The following is a 13,777-nucleotide window of genomic DNA, read 5'->3' on the forward strand; positions in this document are numbered from 1 at the left end:
TCCACTCGCTCAGCTCCGCTCCTCGCTCCACTCGCTCAGCTCCGCTCCTCGCTCCACTCACTCAGCTCCACTCGCTCAGCATCCGAAGCTATAGAGGGTAGTGCGTACGGCCCAGTACATCACCGGGGCCAAGCTTCCTGCCATCCAGGACCTATATACTAGGCAGTGTCAGAAGAAGGCTCCAAAAATTGTCAAAGAGTCTAGTCACCCGTCATAGACTGTTCTCTCTGCTACCGCACCACAAGCGGTTCCGGGTAGTCAAGTCTAGGTCGAAAAGGCTCATTAACAGCTTCTGTCCCCAAGCCAGAAGACTGATGAACAATTAATAAAATGGCCACCCAAACTATTTGCATTGACACCCCCCGTGTTTTTACACTGCTGCTACTCGCTATTTATTATCTATGCATAGTCACTTTACCCCTACTTACATGTACAAATTACCTTGACTAGCCTGTACCCCCACACGAGGACTCAGTACCGGTACCCCCTGTATATAGCCTCGTTATTGTTATTTTATTGTGTTCGTTTAAAAAAAAAAATACTTTAGTTTATTTAGTAAATATTTTCTTAACTCTATTTTCTTAAAACTGCATTGTTGGTTAAGGGCTTGTAAGTGAGCATTACACGGTAAAGTTCTACGCCTGTTGTATTCGGCGCATGTGACAAATAAAATTTGATGAGATTTTTTATTTGACTCACATTGTCCGCTCCAATGGTGATGAATCCCTGCTCGCCGCTATTAGCTTGTCTGTGACTTTAGGTGCCATCTGACCTTTTACTTATATGTGACTCGTTTCAGGAAACTAAGCGTATGTCGCACGTCACTACTTCACAGGAGCGGCATTTGAACGTAAACATTAATTTTTTTATCAAAATGTTTTTTTGGGGCAGAAATGCCTTCTGGAATATGTGAACATTCATGTGCCTTAATAACAAACTTGCATTCCATCCATAAATACAAATAAAATACAAGCATATTTGGATTAGCCAAGGAAAAAGTTAAGAACCTTCCCGGTAGCTATGATTGGCTGAGATAATGGGTGGGCTGGACATGCCGGGAGATGAGTTTGGATTGGTCTGCCATGTAGCATGCTTCTGTCTATAACGTGAGCTGTTCAGTGTTGACAATCCTTTCTACCTCGCCGTTTTTTAAAGATATTATGTTAGCCATCAAGAACTACAAAAGTTTTGCTACTTTTCTCAACAATAACAATGCCCTGAATTTAGCAGGCGCTATCGACAGATCAGTTGGAAAAAGTGATGGGCTACTTTCTGCACACACCATGGTCAGTGTGAACCGGAGTGATACAACACTGGCCAAACAAGATGTAGCTACAAACAAACAGAGTTAAACGGTTCCAGTGTGCCGTGAAGCGTTCATCCATGTATACGGGTAAGAGTCTAGCTAAATTTTTAGATACACGTTTCAAATTTAGTCAGAAAGTTGTTTTTATTGCAGTTAAAGCATACTATTACTTAGTTAGCTATCAAACGTTAGCTTGCTGGCTCACTAGCTGACGTAACGTGTAGTAATATTCGAATCAGAAACCCATTTGCATTGCTAGTYATGGCCTAATGTTAGCTAGCTAACATTGAACCTAGTTTGTTAGCTTTAGCTACATGAAGATTCATGGCAATGAAACTATTGGTAGTAGTATGAGTTGGGATTATGCCGGTTCATTGTTTAGCCAGCTAGCTACCTAGCTAGCTACATGTCTTAACAAAAGACTCCACTTCAGCCGGATTATTACATGACCCATCAAATTAATCACGCCCAGGTGTGTCTGGCTGTGATTACAGCCATTTGTTGTATTTCATTAACATGTGTACATGTCTAGACAATAGTGAGGGGTGGTTATAGCATTTCCTTAACATGACCCATTTATTTAGACAAGTGTGTTGGGTAAGAATCATCTAATAATGATAAACTATTTTTATCTGGACACTTTCTGTTCGTCTTATTGCTACTATGCAAGTAACCTCTTCACTGTACCGTTTACACCTTCTGTATCCTCTATCCTGTTTACACCTTCCTAAAATCCTTAGATTTTATTTGATATAGCATGCGTTTACAAAATGGCCTCACATGTGAATCCTTAAAGAGATGGGTGGGGCTACGGTTTAAGAAGGTGTGAATGATGCTGAATGGGGGTAGACAAAGAAAAGCTCTCCAGTAGGTGTACCAAAACATTCAAGGGCCATTTTCACAAAAGTGGGGTTACAAGTTTATCAACCTTCAAAGCAGAATGACTTTCCCATTGTTCCTCAACTGCAGTGTATGTAATACCATTTTCTAGCTCTGAGTCTCTACTTTTATCCAATATAAAAAACACAAGCTCAAAAACTACATAAGACCGAATCGAGGCGGTCGGCAACATATGACTAAGTCACCACGGTTTACTACCAATCTGATACAAAGAGAGCAATGCTGTCTGATAGTGGGGGGTAGATCTTTCTTTMTCTTTCTTCTTGTCATTTCTACAATCTCTTACAACAGGCGAAATGAACTCTCTCCACAACAGACTTCCTGTCAGATTGAGAGACAGTCAACACTGTTTTGTGCCAATGGGCTAGGGGTTCTGGGGAAAGACGACCTCACAACATGGCGTTAAACAGCTCAAAGTGTTTTTTTGTCTGAGCCTCTGGAGGAATGTGCGCCGCCTAGTGGGCCACTTTTGGTAAACAGAATTGACGCTGCGGGATGAACCAATGTGAAGGCTGGTTGAGTAACAAACACCCAACAAGGAAAATATACACACATAGGCCCTGCAGAGGACAGTTGAAGGTGAAATTAAAGCTTGTGTGACTGACTGGGTTTGAACCTGGGCGGTCTTTGTGCCACAAGATTGTTATCCCACAGAGCTAAAGCCTTGGCATTCGCTTGGGGAGCTAATACAAGTCACGCAAACATACACACATGCAGTGTAAACAGAAAAAAGCATTGCTCTAGACTTTACAACAATTCACGTCTGTACCATGACACATTTTCAGCAGTAAAAATATCAGTGGCCAATACCTAAATGTAAACCTTCTCTCATTCCACTCTTGTGTAAATGTCAGTTTGCTGCTTATAGCACACAACGTGGCACAGTGCAGCACTGGACTCCAGACAAGGGCCACACTACAGCACTACACCACCAGGCCACTTTGTGACCTCCTTGAATTCAACACACCTCCTAGCCACAAGAGAGCAAGATGCCAGCTCTGTGTGTCACACAGACATCACCACACACTGCTGTGGCAGCACCACACAGTCCAGTCAAACTGTCTCCACCTATCACACTGCTCTCTTGAAGCTGCCCTACGGGGTGATTGGTGGAAGCAGACATGGACTGTGTGCTTGATGTACTGGTCAATTATTCAATTGTAGCATTTGCTATTAAAGTTCATAAGGCCGTTCAGTTTTAGAGGCACAAACCTTTTATAATACTACATAAAAAGGAAAAAACTCCAGCCCACTGGTGATCTACAAGACGCTCTGTATAATTAATGGATCTTACAAACAACGTTTCCATTTTAATTAAATTGTTTGTGAAACATCGGAGATATGAATAAAACAAATGCACGGTCAGCCTTGCATACAGCCAGGACCATGGGGCTCTGCTGTTCTCAAACTGTGTGCTCAGCTGTGACCCTACCCAGAAAGCCACAGGCCCTCCCCAAACGCTTTCCTAATGCTGCATGGCACAGTCAGCAGCTGACAGAGGGCCCATTACAGTTACCTCAAAGGCACTCAAGTGTTTTCTCCATAGACAATTCTTATGTAATGAAATATACTGTACATGAACATCTCGAAGGTTGACCAGTGTAAGACCTGATGAAGCGTTGTTTTGATAAACCTTTTATTGAACATATCTTTTTATATCCAGTGTCCTGCTTAAAAACACTGGATGTGCTTGTATGTAATACTTTCAAATACATAACATGCACATCCTTCTGGTATGTCGCTCTGTATATCATCACCAGAGGCAGACATGTTTTGGCACCAGAGGCAGGCATGTTTGGAACTGCCACTGCCCAAGGTTAACATGGAACCTGCTACCAGCCAACATCTCTGCTCCATAGTATTTAGCCTGCAAGTGAACTGTGTCTGTCACTATGCTGAAGAGACTGAGACTGAGAAATGAATGTATTTTATTTCCAAGTCATGTTCAAAGAACTGACTATACACCACCACTTCAACACACCAATATAATGTAGTTATCGAAAGCTCAATAGGTAAGGCTGGTCTGAATGGCTCGTCACTTTATATTAATCTAGTAAACTCATATAATTCACATTGCTTCCTATCTCACTCATCAGCATAGCAGGTATTTACACTGAGTGTACAAATAATCAGTTTCCTTTCTTTCAACCAATGGGCATGAATCTAGGGGAGTATTTATATGTCAACTCAAACCTTGTGTCTCCCACTTGCTGTTTTGCAGCAACAGTCTTCTAACGACCTTCCACCTGCCCACCACCACAAACTGAAGGCCTGTCATCGGATCCCTGTTCTCCCAGCAGGGGGGGGTTAGGGCAGCTGCCCAGCATAGGGCAACCTGTCATCAGCATCTGGGTCTGAGGAGCATTCCTCGGAGACGAGGCCTACCCAAAACTATTCAATAACATTCCATAATGTATTCTGTCTCTGTGGTCATTCAGTTAAGCTTATAGTTGATTGAACTACCATTAGACATGTGTGCAGAGACACAAGAGGAGAGGCTGAGGGAATGAGCTCAGTTACTGTTGAGTATTAAGACTATAAGACATTGTAGCTGCCATTGGGACATGGTGGAGAACACTGAGCAGTCTGTGAGCTATGGCTGCCACATAAAACAACACAAAGGCAAAGACATTTAAAATCAATCCTCCTCAAACACTCTTCTCGGTTCGGCTCTTCATAGCTTTAGAACTTTTCCTGAGAAAAAGGGATTTGCAATTGTACCCTTTAATCCTGTTCCTCCCTCACATAGAAGGATAAGATCATGAGCTTGACAGTTGAGAAGTTCAGTTTCGTCAAATATAAAGCCTTTTTTGGTTCCTTCATGATAGAATAGCTGTCAAGGTCAATGTGAGATGAGATGAGGAGTTATTGATATTAGATACAATACTATTATACATTTATTTATGCACTGTATGTTCTTCTCTACCTTGAAAAATAAACAAAAGCTGTAGTTCATCCCTGTCTAATCTCATTTTGCTCGAAACCATCTTCGGGTATCAGGTATGTCCTCCGTAAAGTTTGAAGGACAGTTTTGTGTATCCTTTCATTGCTTTGAGCCTATGTTTGTCCTGGTACATATTTGTTTTGTTCTGGGTCAGTATTTGCCTTCTCTTCATGCCTGTGGGGTTTACTCTAATTGTTCTACAGCATCAGCATGTCATTGTTTGGAGCGCTCTTTGTGTCAGCTCTTGTCAGAGTTGTACTCCAGTACTCTTCAGGCGAGGTACAACATTATTCTACTCTACTCGTCTCCCACCCAGCATAGATTTGTCTGTAGTAGTTGTTAACTTTGGAGATAACTCTGAGGAAGGTCGATTGAAAGGAATGTAACTAAAACCCGCCTGAATCATGTCTGCCTCTCCTCATGTCAGCACTACATCATACTGGAAGCATCTACATCTGTATCTAGACAGGACAGATAAAAAAGAGACAGACATGGGTAAGGAGACAGTTTTGAAAGAGAGTGAGAGAAAAAGAGAGTTTGTGTGTAAGAGAGAGAGCGAGGGAGAGAAAAAGAGAGAAAGAGAGAGACCGTTTGTGTGTGTGAGAGAGAGAGAGAGAGAGAGAGAGAGAGACTTGTGTGATTGTAATGTTTACTGTAAATTTTTTATTGTTTATTTCACTTTTGTTTATTATCTATTTCACTTGCTTTGGCAATATTTCCCATGCCATTAAAGCCCTTTGGATTGAAGACCCATGGTTGGCTGTCTGCTGTGGAAATATGATATGTCTCTGTTGTCTGGCAATAACAAAGTTGTGGCCAGATGACTGACTCCAAGGATCTGTTATTGGTCTGTTTCCTGATTTGGTTGCTCCAGTCTGAGCCCTATATTGACATAAATGTAGTCATGTCATTGTAGAGTTATCTGATTATAGACAGTCTGTTTCATATGATTGTTGTTCTGTCCAGTTTGACCCACTTACAGAGTGTGTGTGACTATAGGTGTGTCACATTATTATGGCTTGGTCCATTGTAGGCCCGGGAGCCTGTATTATGATTCTGACCCAGTTTCAGGCTTCTGCTGTGGCTAGAATGAGATGCAGAGCCTGACTCAGATACATGTGGGATAATAATCGCACCCTCAGGTCAGAAAACCCAGTCCAAGCCATGATGACCCAGTCACAGGGGTAACACAGAAAGAGACAATACCCTTGTTTCAAAACAAGTCCTTAGATGTAGAGTAGGTTACTGTAGGTTTTTACAGTGGGATCATCACTTGAGTAAGTATGCACTATTCTATACATTGAAATGAATGGCTCCCTTTTAGTCCACTTGAAAATGTCACTTTCTTTTTGAATCAACTGAGGCAACAACATTGATATGTTCAGACTTCGGGTTATGTCACTCATAGTTATGTAACTCAACAGGTGCTCCCCCTATCACCCCCACCACCCCGGCACATTCCCCCTCTCATCACTGCATCCTGCTGTCTTTAGAGGTAACAGCAGAGTTTCTGCTGTGATATTCATGTTAATCACACAGAATCACACACTGACACACACACACACACTGCCTATAGGGGGAGCCGTGGATATTGTGCTGTGACATTCATGGACCCATCGCTCAGGGTCCTACAGACACCAGCTTTATGTAACAAAGAGACTGCAGCCAGTGGAGTCTTTTAAAGAAGTGTTTGACATTTAGCAAATAGAGGGACACTACTACTCCATTTTACAGATATACAGTGAGTGTACAAAGCATTAGGAACATGTGGTAATACGCTATGGTGATCTGTGTGTCAGGTGCAGCACTTTTGACAGAGAATAACAGTTGACTGCACCTTTAACTCTACTCTCCTATTACTAAGGATGACCAACCTCTATTGTCTTAAAGCCTTGTAATTTGGATCATCTACATGTGTTAAACCTSTCTGGGGATGTGTTTGAACATTGCATAGAGAAGACATACACTGAGTGTTCAAAACATTAGGAACACCTGCTCTTTCCATGACATAGACTGACCAGGTGAATCCAGGTGAAAGCTATGATCCCTTATTGATGTCACTTGTTAAATCCACATCAATCAGTGTAGATGAAGGGGAGGAGACAGATTAAAGAAGGATTTTTAAGCCTTGAGACAATTGATACATGGATTGTGTATATGTGTAATTCAGAGGGTGAAAGATCAAGACAAAATATTTAAGTGCCTTTGAACAGGGTATGGTAGTAGGTGCCAGGCGCCACGGTTTGAGTGTGCCAAAAACTGCAATGCTACTGGGTTTTTCACACTCAAATGTTTCCTGTGGGTATCAAGAATGGTCCACCACCCAAAGAACATCCAGCCAACTTGACACAACTGTGGGAAACATTGGTGTCAACATGGGCCAGCATCCCTGTGGAAAGCTTTCGACACCTTGTAGAGTCCATGCCCTGACTAATTGTGGCTGTTCTGAGGGCAAAAGCGGTGCAATATAAGAAAGGTGTTCCTAATGTTTTGTACACTCAGTGTAGTCTATGTCTTTAAACATTTCACCCAATCCTAAATCAACCCCTTTCCACTGGATCTCCACAAGTGTCTTTCAGGTAGGGGCTAGGTTGACAGCCATTTCAAACAGAGATACATTTGCACTGAAAATAGATTTCACTCTAACACAAAACATGTATTGAGAAAATAATATTTAATAATGGTTTATAAAGATAGCTAATGACAATCAACCAATCATTATTCGCCATGGTAAAAGGTCTACTCATATTTTTTCAACAACATCAGAACAAAAAAATATGATAATATATCAATATACAGATAAACAGAAATTACATTTGTATGATTTTCTAAGTGCATCTTTAATCAGATCTAGAGACTCACTGTCATCTCTCTCTCTCTCATGTAATATTATTACCATCACCTGCAATGCCATCTACCTTCTTCGGGACTACAGTAGAAATAACTAAAAAACAAATCAAAGTTTAAAAAAATCTCTCTGTCTCAGTAGCAGAAGAAGTTGAGCCTTTCCTCACAGTCTCTGTTCTCCCAGCATCTTCCCTCCCATGACAGGGCCCCACAGTGGAGGTTCCAGGCTGAACATTGGGGCCTGTCCCTGGAACCAGGCCTCGAACTCCAGGGGGTCACCATTCAACCAAATCAAATGTTATTGGTCGCAATTTAGCAGATGTTTTTGCGGGTGTAGCGAAATGCTTATGTTCCTAGCTCCAACAGTGAAGTAGTATCTAACAAAACACAACAATACACACAAATCTAAAAGTTAAATAATGGAATTAATAAATATATACATATTAGGAYGAGCAATGTCAGAGTCCATTCACCCACTGCCAGCTGCCAGCCAGGTACCGCAGGCCCGTATACAAGTGGTCCTTCTGGGCCTCCTGGCTGTCCTCACAGGCCAGATCCAGCTTAGTCTCAGAGAGCAGGCTGACCAGGTCAGTATCGTTCTCCTTAAAGTACTCCAGAGCCTCCTCCCACGTCTTATTCTCCTTCACCAGACTGAACCAGGTTTTCCTCTAGGATTTTGTCTGTGCTTACATGCAGCTCTATTTAGTTCATTTTTATCAACAACAACAAAAAACTCCCTAGTCCTGGCCGATGAGAAGCATACCCATAACATGACGCAACCACCACTATGCTTAAAAATATGAAAAGTGGTACTCAGTGATGTGTTGTGTTGTATTTGTACCAAACATAACTCTTTGTATTCAAGACAAAAGTTAATTTCTTTGCCACATTTTTTGCAGTATTACTTTAGTGCCTTAATGCTAACAGCATGCTTGTTTAGGGATATGTTTTATTCTGTACATGTCACGATCGTGTGGGGGATTGACGGACCAAAACGCAGCATTTGGAAAATAAGCCATCTTCCTTTTTATTAACACCACGAAGATGAACACGACACAAAACACTATACAAACTAACAAAAACAATGAACGACCGTGAAGCTATGAACGTAGTGCACATACAGGCTACAAACGTATAACATAGACAATTACCCACACCAAACGAAAGCCTATGGCTACCTTAAATATGGCTCCCAATCAGAGACAACAGAAATCAGCTGTCTCTAATTGGGAACCCATTCAGGCAACCATAGACTTTCCTAGACAACTACACCCAACATAGACACAGCTAGACACATACACTCAACACAAACCCATACACTACACCCAACACCCCCTTTACCATATAACCACCAAAACCGACAAAACACAAACATTCCCCATGTCACACCCTGACCTAACTAAAATAATAAAGAAAACAAAGAATACTAAGCCAGGGCGTTGACAGTACAGGCTTCCTTCTTTTCACTATCATTTAGATTAGTATTGTGGAGTAACTACAATGTTGTTGATCCATCCTCAGTTTTCTCATATCACAGCCATTAAACTCTGTAACTGTTTAAAATCACCATTGGTCTCAAGGTGGAATCCCCGAGCAGTATCCTTCTTCACTGGTAACTGAGTTAGAAAAGAACCCTGTATATTTGTAGTGATTGACTGGATGTATTACTACACCATCCAAAGCATTTTTAATTACTTCACTATGCTCAAAGGATATTCAATGTCTACTAATAGGTGCCCTTATTTGCGAGGCATTGGAAAACCTCCCTTGTCTTTGTTGTTAAATCTGTGCTTGAAATTCATTGCTTGACTGCAGAGGGACCTTACAGATAATTGTGTGTGGGGTACAGAGATTGGGTAGTCATTCAAAAATCATGTTAAAAACTTTTATTGCACACATAATCCATGCAAATTTATGTGACTTAAGCAACATTTTACTCCTGAACTTATTTAAGCTTGCCATAACAAAGGGGTTGAATAGTTATTGACTCAAGATATTTCAGCTTTTCATTTTTTATTAATTTGTTAAAATTTCTAAAAACATAATTTCACCTTGACATTTTGGGGTATGGTGTGTAGGCCAAAATCTAAATGTAATCCATTTTAAATTCAGGCAGTAACACAATGTGGGAAAAGTAAAGGGGTGTGAATACTTTGCTGGCATTCTAGGCAGAGTTCCTCTCTCCAGTGTTTGTGTTCTTTTGCCCATCTTAATCTTTTATTTTTATTGGCCAGTCTGAGATATGGCTTTTTCTTTGCAACTCTGCCTAGAAGGCCAGCATCCCAGAGTCGCCTCTTCACTGTTGACGTTGAGACTGGTGTTTTGCGGATACTATTTAATGAAGCTGACAGTCGAGGACTTGTAAGGCGTCTGTTTCTCAAACTAGACACTTTAAAGTACTTGTCTTCTGTGAGCAAAATTGCAAGATTACGTTATAATACTTTTATTGCATCAAATGGTTGTTTTATGCAACAGAATAGAGGGTTCTTATAACTCTATTGTGTCTGTGTGAACTGAAAGTGGGCCTCTGGGAGATGACTGTGACAGGAGATTTACGATGTCCTTTGGGTGATAAAACCTAAAGAGACCGCATTCCAGAGCATGAGTTAATGTTTCTGTTGTATAAGGTACCAGGGAGAGATGACCCCAGGGCCAGACCTTAGTCTCTACACAAAGATAACTGTTTTTACAGCAGATACTGTCTACTGTGAATTATAAGTATATTTCATACAAATCTTAACCTTGTGACCCATTCCATACATCTGTTGTTCGTCATGTAGACTGAAAGGGGTGTATCTTGGCTATAAAAGACCTTTGTACTTTTGTCTCGGGGCTCTCAATGACTCATCTGAGGGTGATTCGTCGACCAGCCATCATTATCGTAGAGCACTCAATCGATTCACTTTATATGTGTGTGTTGTATTGACCTGATCCTTTATTAATTAAGTGAATAAAGATTTAGTTTAAGTATTACTCTGACTTGTGTGATAAGTTTGTCTCTCCTCATTTGATTGTAAAGAAATTAACCACCACACCTCTTGCTCAGTTGTGCACCGGGGCCTCCCACTCCTCTTTCCATTCTGGTTAAAGCCAGTTTGCGCTCTTCCGTGAAGGGAGTAATACACAGCGTTGTACGAGATCTTCAGTTTCTTGGCAATTTCTCGCATGGAATAGCCTTAATTTCTCAGAACAAGAATAGACTGACTAGTTTCAGAAGAAAGTTCTTTGTTTCTGGCCATTTTGAGCCTGTAATCAAACCCACAAATGCTGATGCTCCAGATACTCAACTAGTCTAAAGAAGGCCAGTTTTATTGCTTCTTTAATCAGAACAACTGTTTCCAGCTGTGCTAACATAATTGCAAAAGGGTTTTCTAATGATCAATTAGCCTTTTAAAATTATAAACATGGATTAGCTAACACAACGCGCCATTGGAATACAGGAGTGATGGTTGCTGATAATGGGCCTCTGTGTGTCTATGTAGATGTTCCATAAAAAAATCTGCCGTTTCCAGCTACAATAGTCACTTACAACGTTAACAATGTCTACACTGTATTTCTGATCAATTTGATGTTATTTTAATGGACGAAAAATGTGCTTTTCTTTCAAAAACAAGGACATTTTTAAGTGACCCCAAACTTTTGAACATATATATACATATATATAAAGAGAATGGCAAGCATCCAAGCATCAAATCAGTATTTGCCATGGTACAAGGCCTATTGTAATTTTTAGAAGACAAAATAAGATAACATACACTATATATACAAAAGTATGTGGACAACCCTTCAAATTGGTGGATTCGGCTATTTCGGCCACACCTGTTGCTGACAGGTGTATAAAATCGAGCACACAGCCATGCAATCTCCATAGACAAACATTGGCAGTAGAATGGCCTTAGTTAAGAGCTCAATGACTTTCAATGTGGCACTCCCAAACTGCCTCTGGAAGCAACGTCAGCACAATAATTGTTCATCGGGAGCATCATTAAATGGGTTTCCATGGCCGAGCAGCCGCACACAAGCCTAAGATCAACATGAGCAATGCCAAGCGTCGGCTGGAGTGATGTAAAGTTTGCCACCATTGGACTCTGGAGCAATGGAAAYGCATTTTCTGGAGTGATACATCACACTTCACCATCTAGAAGTCTGACGGACAAATCTTTGTTTGGCGGATTCCAGGACACTGATGTTGGGCGATTAGGCCTGGTTTGCAGTCAGCGTTCCAATTCAACCCAAAGGTGTTTAATGGGGTTGAGGTCAGGGCTCTGTGCAGGCCAGTCAAGTTTTTCCACACCGATCTCAACAAACCATTTCTGTAAGTACCTTGCTTTGTGCACGGGAGCATTGTCATGTTGAATCAGGAAAGGGCCTTCCCCAAACTGTTGCCACAAATTTGTAAGCACAGAATTGTCTAGAATGTCATTGTATGCTGTAGTGTTAGGATTTCCCTTCCCTGGAACTAAGGGGCCTAGCCCAAACCATGAAAGACAGTCCCAGACCATTATTCCTCATCCACCAAACTTTACAGTTGACACTATGCATTCGGGCAGGTAGCGTTCTCCTGGCATCTGAATAAACGTCCGTCAGACTGCCAGATGGTGAAGCATGATTCATCACTCCAAAGAACACATTTCCACTGCTCCAGAGTCCAATGGTAGCGAGCTTTACAGCACTCCAGCCGACGCTTGGCATTGCTCATGGTGATCTTAGGCTTGTGTGCGGCTGCTCAGCCATGGAAACCCATTTCATGAAGCTCCTGGCGAACAATTCTTGTGCTGATGTTCTGTGAGCTTGTGTGGCCTACCACTTTGCGGCTGATCCGTTCTTGCTCCTAGAGGTTTCCACTTCACGATGAAAGCATTTACAGTTGACTGGGGCATATCTAGAAGGGCAGAAATTCGATGAAGTGACTTGTTGGAAAGGTGGCATCCTATGACAGTGCCCCGTTGAAAGTCACTGAGCTCTTCAGTAAGGCCATTCTGCTGCCAATGTTTGTCATGGAGATTGCATGGCTCTGTGTTCGATGTTATACACCTGTCAGCAACGGGTGTGGCTGAAATAGCCAAATCCACTAATTTGTCCACATACTTTTGTATATATAGTGTACCATCTGTGCATAATTGGCTATACTCCACATATAAGCATCTTACAGCGATGACTATCTCAGATGACCATGAAAGTCAGAAAGCTCCAATACATGTAGGTAGGTAGGTAGGTGTGTGTGTGCTGTCTCTTATACACATCTAGATGTGTATAAGAGACAGGTGTGTGTGTGTGCGTGTGTGTGTGTGCGTATTGGCATGCTTAAACTGCAAAGTAATATTGTAGATGATGCCTAATTAGATAGTTAGGTGTCAGAGCTGTGACCTGAGTTCTGAGAGGGAGACTTCTCTGCTCTCCTCGGGATGACTTTGGCACCTCTACTCCACAGAGCCCACAATACTCAGCAGAGTGACAGGTGACCCGCCTGACCCCAACACACACACCCCGGACAGGAACCGGTGTCAGCCATGTGGGAGTCTCCTTCCAGTCCCCAACACGTTTTTTTTCTGACCTTAAAGTTATCTTATGTCGTGATGAATTCACATCCCATGTCATTGGTATGGTATTTCTGCCTAAACCTCAAATGAATAGAAAAGATAAGAGCTRAATAAAATCCTGAATTTGCACTGCTTATCTTTACCATTCTCTTTGGATTGAATCATATGGATGTACATAACAGGTTGCCTGGGACATTAACTTATTTCATAAGTCCACTCCAGTTTTGAGGTTGAAAACAT

Source organism: Salvelinus sp. IW2-2015, linkage group LG2 (assembly GCF_002910315.2).
Source record: "Salvelinus sp. IW2-2015 linkage group LG2, ASM291031v2, whole genome shotgun sequence".
In the NCBI taxonomy this organism is placed as follows: domain Eukaryota; kingdom Metazoa; phylum Chordata; class Actinopteri; order Salmoniformes; family Salmonidae; genus Salvelinus; species Salvelinus sp. IW2-2015.